This window comes from Euphorbia lathyris, chromosome 4 (assembly GCF_963576675.1).
Source record: "Euphorbia lathyris chromosome 4, ddEupLath1.1, whole genome shotgun sequence".
Taxonomy (NCBI): domain Eukaryota; kingdom Viridiplantae; phylum Streptophyta; class Magnoliopsida; order Malpighiales; family Euphorbiaceae; genus Euphorbia; species Euphorbia lathyris.
In genome coordinates, this window is record NC_088913.1 from 80,642,230 (window position 1) to 80,651,364 (window position 9,135).

The window sequence follows — 9,135 nt, forward strand, 5'->3', positions numbered from 1 at the left end:
CTCTACTATAGGCCATTACCTGGGCTAGAAAACGTGATGTTTGAGACAGATGATGACGAAGGCCATCTAGTCGTGTCAGATGGATCAGTCCGAGTTAGAAGTTATTATTTCCCAATGTCGTTCTCTTATGTTACTTAACAACGAATTTACTATCTGATTTATTAGAAGACAAGCAAATAGCTTAGCTCATGCATTGGCTCGAGCGGTTTCTCATCATGCTATTACTTTGATGTTATTCAAAATTTTATTCCGGTATCTATATTAAACTTTTGTCAGGTTTTGGCTCATTAATGAAGTTTTGTTTCAAAAAAAATTCATGTACTATATTTTTATGAAAAAAGATGAAGTTTTGATTAGAGACCTTCCTAACTGGGAGGCCCTTGGCAACCGCCTATATGGCCTCCCCCTGGAGCCTCCCATGCGCGAGGAGAAGGAGAATAAGTCCGGATACTCTAAAGATACATGGAGAACCAAGCGGGATGAAGCTCTTCTGCCTTATCTTCATCACTGAGAATTGGACCATGCGAATCCAAGATCCATGGCCGAGCTAAGTCGAGCTTTGGCCTACTCATGCTCCACTAGACAGAATATGTACAAGCTCGAGCTCGAGCTCAGTTTAAGCTGAACATCCTATTCGAGCTTGATCATTAAGAAAGTTATCTAACTGTGAGCTGCTCGGGGGCATCTTGTTTATTTATTCACGAGTTTTGCTCGCAAGGACCTCGTTAATTATGTTCATGGATGTTGCCCCAGAATAATTCATTAATTATGTTCACAAGCTACATAGTACAATCTAAAGTTTCATACAAAACTACGTAATTTTATATTTCCCCCTTTATAAAAATACTATAATTAAAAAATAGTCAAACCAAGCTTGTTCATGAACATTATAATCGAGTTTATTCATCAACTTGATCAAAAACCTACAACAGAGCATGTTCATGAGTTTTTTATCCGAGTTTCATAATGCTTAAGGTCGACTCCTTTACGAATCGAACCTCAAAAACTCGTACTCATGCTCGATTTGTTTATAAATTGAACTGAACACGACCGAACTTTTATCGAACTGAACACCAAACCCCTCATCTAGTCCGTATAGTTTATGTAATATTAAATTAGGCTTAGTATATCAATTTTCTTCTGAACCTGTACAAAAAGCTTGATCAGTCCTGAACTTTCAAAGTGTCCTGATAGCCCCTCAACCTGCTTAAAATGTAATCAATTAATCACTTGATTGCAAAGAAGTAAGCTACATGCGAAATGTGTGTTTCACGTGCCGTCACATGATAGATTAAAACATATTGAAAATGAAGTTTTTACGTCCTCAAATGTAAAACTTATCATCTCTTATATTAGAACCTCATATCACGATCTTGATCGTTTTACTTTTTCAAGGCACGTACAACACAGATTTCGCACGGAGCTTAGCTTTTTTTTTTTTACAATCAAATGATTAATTGATTATGTTTTAAACAAATTGAAGGAGCTAATTAGACATTTAAGTAAGTTGATAGAGCTATCAGAACGCTTTAAAAGTTTATGAAGCTAATCAAATTTTTTTGGACAAATTCAAAAGGATTTAGTTTAGATATATTTTTTCAACTAGTTGGATTTCAAAAGATTAATCCAGCACCATTCTTTTACTTTGGATTTCAAAAGATTAATCTAGCACCATTCTTATACTATTTTTTTAATTAGATATTTTTGGACTTATTTAGTTGCTATGAATAAAAAAAAAATCTAAGATTGTTTTTCTTTTTATTCTATTTTTTTTAGGGTAATTAGTTTATGAGTCTCTATATTTTGACAAAACATACTGTTTAGTCTCTGTATTTTTAAAAACACACTGTAAGGTTCCTAACTTTTTTCTCAGTGAACTATTTAGTCCTTCCGTCTGTTTGTTAGATTTTTTTACCATTTATGAATTCAGAAATGACTAAATTACCCTTTACTATTTATTAGTTAAAAGCAATTTACACCTCTATGTTTTTCTCACACAACTCGCGCTAAAAAATGGAGAAATGATTGAATCCGTAACTCATAATCGACTCAAATCAACCAGAAGAACGCAGAGATGAGAAACAATTAAGATAATGGTCTTATATATTTGATTTTGTGGTAAATGGTAGTTAAGACATTACATTTTTTTAAATAGAATTTGACTCAAATTCAAATTGATTAACAGAATCTTCATGAGAGTCTAACGGCAGGGACTAAACAGTTCACCGAAAAAAACGTTAGGGACTAAACAGTTCATCGAGAAAAAGGTTAGGGACCTTACCGTGTGTTTTTGAAAATTCAAAGACTAAACAATGTGTTTTGTCAAAATATAGGGACTAATAAATTAATTACCTTTTTTTTTATGAGATAAGGGCAAAATTGGTTATAATTTTCAAGCGAGATGTATATTTACGGGTGTTTGTTTCACCTTTTTGAAGCATCATTTAACGTTTTATTCTAAATTGCATAAAATATAGTATTTGGTTAATTAGGTTTAAAAAAAGCTTAATACATCACCAGCTCCCTAAACTTGTCCATAATAGTAAATTGGCTCCCTGAACTTTATAAGTGTCTCACTAGCTCCCTAAACTTGCTTATTTCGTATCACCAGCTCCCTAACTTGTCCATAAAAATTTCTTAGCTCCATGAACTTTGCAAGTGTCTCACCAGCTCCCTAAAATTGCTTATTCCGTAACAACTAAATACAAAAATCATAATACTAACTCGGATTAAGGTGCAAAAATACCCTTAACGTTTTGGATAAGGAATATTTTTATCCAGAACCTCTAAAATGGTTCAATTTTACCCCTAACATTAGTAGCCAAAAGCAAATTTTTAAATTTGGTGGATTTTTTGAATTTTTTTTGTCCAATTCGTACAAAAGTCGGTACATTTTTATTTTTAGTTTTTTCACATCCCAACATATATTTGTGATTTATTACTAATAAAATGACGCACATGTGAAGTGTAGATGACAAGATTCATGACCGAGAAGACAGTTTGATGAATTATTTCTCAAATTAACCCAATTTATCAATGTTAGGGGTAAAATTGCACCATTTTAGACGTTAGGCGTAAAATTACTCCTAGCCCAAAACATTACGGGTATTTTTGCACCTTAATCCGAGTTATTATTATGGTTTTTGTATTTAGTTGATACAGAATAAACAAGTTTAAGGAGCTGGTGAGACACTTGCAAAGTTCAGGAAGCTAATCAATTTTTATGGACAAGTTTAGGGAGTTAGTGATACGAAATAAACAAGTTTAGGGAGCTGGTGAGACAGTTACAAAGTTCAGAGAACCAATCTATTATTATGGACAAGTTCAGGGAGCTAGTGATGTATTAAGCCTTTAAAATGAGACGAGATCAAACACAAATTTTAGCTCGAACAAAGCTCGAAGCTCATCTCGAGCTCGTTAATATTATGACGAGTCGAGAGCTTGAGCATGCTAAAGCTTGCTCTGCTCGATTACATCCCTATTCGTAAGAAGTTCCTTTTGTATGAGCGTCGTGGGCAACCTCTGGGTTGAGGCATTTGACTTGAGAGGTTAGGCATTTTTCGATAATGATATTATAGAGATATAAATAATGTTAAAGAATAAACATGTTTTGTGTAAAATAAAAATGATAATTTTATCAATATCAAATAATTACAAACAATTGTTCATAAAAATTTTCAAAATTCGTTAAAATATCTGAAACGTAGTTGTTTCGATAAAAAAAAATCTAAACACTATTGTTTTTTAAGTCTAACTAAACACTATATTTTCTATGATTTAGAATAAAATGTTAAACATTGTTTCGAAAAGTTGAAACAAACATCTCTAAATATACACATCGCTTGAAACGTAATAATTAAATTTGCCCGTATCTCAAAAAAAAATATAAACTAAATGCTTGCTTTCTATTATTAGGCATTTTACGACTTTATGTAGTCCTTTTTTGAAAAAGACAATTTACAATTAATGTTGTATTCAACGATTTTGGTAAAAAAAAAAAACAAAGAAATTCATGTAAAATTATTTAAGGGTAAAATAGTATTCTTAAGAAGCAAAAAAACCATTCTATCCCTTCTATCCTTAAATTTTGATCCAAATGGTTTTACCGATTGTATTTATAGTAATATGTTTTGTAAGTTGATATTACAACCCACTTTAATAAATTACACATTTTTCAAGAGTGTCATGGATGGGTAATACCTATTAAAAAATACTCCCTCCGTTCCATAATATTTGTCGTTCTAGAGAAATTTTTTTGTTCCATAATATTTGACGTTTTGATTCAATCAATGCATATTAATTGATGTTTTACCAAATATGCCCTTATTTAAATTGTATTTTTACTTTAGGAATAGATAACAATTAATTAATGGATGCAATTAATACAAGGGTAACAAAGTCTTTTAGTTAATATAATTGCATTTCTTAATTCTTGTGCATTAACCTTAAAAGATAAATATTATGGAACAGATGGGGTAATCATATATATATATATATATAAACAAAAAAAATTAATTAAGCTACTTTATAAGTAAACATTATTATTCGATCCCCCACAACGGCGATTGGGAGGGGTTTAAATACCGTAATCCTTGGACCCGCTCCGAATCCGGATTAGTCGGTCCAATGTGGTTCGGAGTACCGGATGGTTTAACCAAAAAATTAAGTAAACATTATTATGGTAGAAATTATAGTACATTAGCATATCAAAAAATATAGATCTTAACCTATAGTATAAGTTATATAAATATAAATGGACAGAGGATGATTTGAAGATGCTACAAACTAACGTTTCGGCTATAAATATGTTTCATTGTGCTTTAGATGTTATAGAATATAACAACTTATGAGGGTATCCCTCCCTCAACAACGAGTCCGGAGCCCAAAGACAAGGACTGTGGAGAGCCACCCGAGGAAGACGAGGGCAACGACAACTAACAGAACACGCGGAGCGTGCCTACTAGGGCGCGGAGCGTGAAGAGCTCAGATTTCGAAGGAAAGTCCAGAAGCTCATGCATGCGGGGCGTGCCTCCAGCTTTCGAAGAGAATTCTGTATAGGAGGTCAAGTACGCGGACGTACTTCCTGAGACGCGGCGCGTGAAAGCCGCCAACGAGAGCCTCCAAGTCCAGAAGCTCAACCACGCGGGGCGTGGTGAGGGTTACGCGCGGCGTGCCAACCAGCCTAAAGAATGCTTCCTCTCCAAGTTCTTGTTGTTGGGGAACCACTTCTGCCTCATACGAATTTACTGTTTTGCCACTTCCCTTTATTTACTGAACTGCCATTACTACTTTCTTCCCTATTTTGCCCCTATCAATGATGTTATATTAGAAATCCTATTTAAGGGCTTTTAGTCTTTTCCTTCAAAATTAGATGGAGTATATAAGCTCCTTATTTTGTAATGTTCAACAACTTTTGATGAATTAAACACTATAGCCTCTATTGGAGTTTGGGATTTCTATCCTTGGTTATTCCAACCTTCTAGTTTAGCTAGAGAAGATTTGTATTCTTTGTGAGTTTAAGATTAAAACTTTTAACCCGACTTCAATCTATATCAACAAGATCTCAGGTTGTGAAACAACCCAGAAGATCTAGAACAAGCTAGAGGTGACCTATGAAGGCACCTGCAAGGTAAAAAAGTCAATCAAAATATAAGACTCTATGAGCTGTTTGAGATTATTATAATTAAAAATTATGTAAATATTTTTTAGGTAGGTTTTAATAGATTGACTTGAGATTTGATTTTTAAGTCCGAACTAAGTCCAGTCCAACTCGGACTCGACTAAATTAATAGTAGACTGAATTGAGTTTGGACTGAGTATTTTTACATGAAAGTCCGATAGACCCGCCTCAACTCGATCCGTGGACAGCCGGAAAGAAAAGAAAAAACACAAACAGCGTCAAACATCCGTTAAGAAAGTGAAGAAAGTAAACAAACGGGGACCACTGTTCTGTAAAAAGAGATGCGATGCTATTTCTTTTTTCTTTTTTAATTTCTCAATGTAAGTTGTGTTGTACATTTACATTAACACCTCATTTTTTTCTCTTTTTTCTCTTTTCTGCCCTTTCCTTTTTGTTTTTGTTTTTCATTCCCTTTTCAGATCAGTGTTGTTGGGGTAAATTACATTTATGGCCATTGAACTTTATTAATTTTTACAGTAGGATCATTAAACTTCAAAAAATAATATAAAAGTCATTTAATTTTACACTTTCCAACATTATAACCATTAAACGTCAATTAACACCTTAAAATGACATTTGACGACCTCAATAAAAAATTCAAAAATCGACGATATTCTAAATATCTTTAATTCTTTCAAATTTTCGTTTTCATGTTATTTAAGTGTTGTTTGGTTATGAGAGTAAATAAATTTTTATATAAAGAAAATTCAAAAATTTGTATTTTGGAAAATAAAAAATGTGATTATCGTTGTAAACAAATTTAATTCTTGAATATTTTTATTTTGAGGTCGTTAACTGTTATTTTAAGACATTAATTAGTTAAAGTTTAAATGACTTTTATGAGATAAATTACACCAATAGCTACTGAATTTTATTCTTTTTCACGGTATGATCACTAAACTTCAATACGTAACATAAAAATCACTCAACTTTACCATTTCTAACATTATTGTCACTAAAATTTAATTAATGTGTCAAAATGACTGTTGATTATATCAAAATAATAATAAAAAAAACTTAAGAATTAACGATATTCTAAGTAACTTTAATTCTTCAAAATTTTTGTTTTGGGATTATTTAAGATTTATTTGGTTAGAAGAGAAAATGAATTTTTAGAGAGCTAAAAAATAGTGATTTTAGAAAATAAAAAATATGGTTTTATGGTAAATGTAATTCTAAACAACTTTAATTCTTGAGCATATCTATTTTTAGATCGTTAAAGGTCATTTAGTATAAAATTGAGTGATTTTTATGTTAAATTTTGAGGGATAAGGTATAAAAAATACCCCTAATATTTATAACCATGAGCAATTTTACCTCTAACGTCTAAAATGATATAATTTTACTCCTAAGCAATTTTACCTCTAACATTAATAAGTTTTGCCAATTTTAGACATTATTGTAAAATACAAATATTTTGTTCTTTATTCTACACCAATTACATATCAGTTCGTTTTTATATAAAAAAATCATATATTCTGCGATTTAATAATAGAATTTGAGGTTAATATTTATTAATTCGGTGAAATATTTTGATTTTTTTTGTCCAATTCGTAAATATAGACAGTATATTTTTTAATTTTTTTCCACATCTAATCATATCTTTATGATATGAAAATTTTTGAGACCAAAGAAAAGTCCGAAGACAAGAAACAAAAATCAATAGTGCTAAAGGCTGACTCATCATAAGAAAACACTATTGATGATGAAGAAATGACAATGTTCACTGGCAATATGAAGCAGATGTTCATAAAGAACGATCAATATAAAAAGTCGTTCAAGAGGTCTAGCAGACCCAAAAGAGAACAAAGTGATAGTAAGTTCAGAAAGGAACCTTCAAAGCCTATCACCTGTTGTGAATGTCATCAGTCAGGGCACATCAAGTCAAACTCCAACTTTGAAAAAGGAAAAAAAAGCATGGCAAAAAGTCTATAGTAGCTACATAGAGTGACAACGATGACTCATCGTCCTCTGAACATGAAGTTGCGAGACAGCCGACATATGCTTTATGGCTGTGGAGACAGAAAAGCCAAGAGCTGCTAAAGAAGTTGAAATTTTCAATGCCTCTGACAATGACGATCAGAATGTTGAGGTAATTTCTCTTCATATCTTCCGAAATGAAATGATTAATGTCTTATGTGATGTCTATGCACTTGTAAATAAGTGCAATAAAAAGAGAATGACATTAGGAAGAAAATGTGATGAAGTTGAGGAAGTAAAACTTGGAGACATATGATATCTTCTTCAAGACAATACTAGGCAAGTTGAAAATCTTAAAACTATGAATAAGTATGTCACAGAAGTCCAAGAGGAGTCCAAAACCCTCCGAAAGGACATCACATCAATTAAGGGTCATATGACTCCAAAACAATATAGCCACCATCAACAACACTTTGGAGGTTACGCCTCCAATGGGAAAGGATGGAAAAATAGATCAGGAGCTTGTTGTAGCTTTTGTGGAAAAAACGTCCATGTCACGAATATGTGTTGGCACAAGAATGGCTACTATGATAAAGAAGATATAAATATTAACTTTTTCTCTCGTAAAAAACATGTAAATAACCTCAAACCTAAAAAGTTGAAGAATTAAAGTTGATTAAATTATCATTTAATTCTTAAAAATTTTCATTTGGGTAATTAATTTATTAGTCCCTATATTTTGACAAAACACACTGTTTAGTCCGTGTATTTTCAAAAACACATGGTAAGGTCCCTAACCTTTTTCTTAGTGAACTGTTTAGTCCTTCCGTCTATTTGTTAGATTTTTTTTACCGTTTATGACTTCGAAAATGACTAAATTACTCTTTACTATTTACCTTCAAATTTCAGAAGTGGAAATCCAATTTAGAAGAAGAAGCTATTTGTATGGAGAATAAGAAAAAGAACAGACCCAATGCTTACGAATTTGAACGATTAAGAAGAAAATCAAGAAGAAGAATACTCAAAGTTGATTTCAGATGCATTAGAGTTTAATGGAAAGGAAAATAAAGGAAAAGAAGAACGCAAATCCAAATTGACTAACAGAATCTTCATTAGAGTCTAACGGCAGTGACTAAACAGTTCACCGAGAAAAACGTTAGGGACTTTACCGTGTATTTTTAAAAATACAGAGACTAAACAGTGTGTTTTGTCAAAATATAGGGACTAATAAATTAATTACCCTTTTCATTTTGAGGTCATTATCGGTAAGATTTAGAAAAATAAAATTTAGAAAAATTTAAAAAGTTGCTGTCATTCTCTATTTTTTTTTTTGCATACTCAGTTTATAATAAATGTCCTATTTTCATAAATAATTGAAGATGTCAAATTTTCATATATATATATATATATATATATAAACAAACAGTACTATTTTCGATTTTAAGCGGCTATGTGGGGTTTAGGCAGTCCAAACAGTATTATTTTTGTATATTGCATATTGTGATAAGTAATTATTAAGGATAAGCTACAAAAAT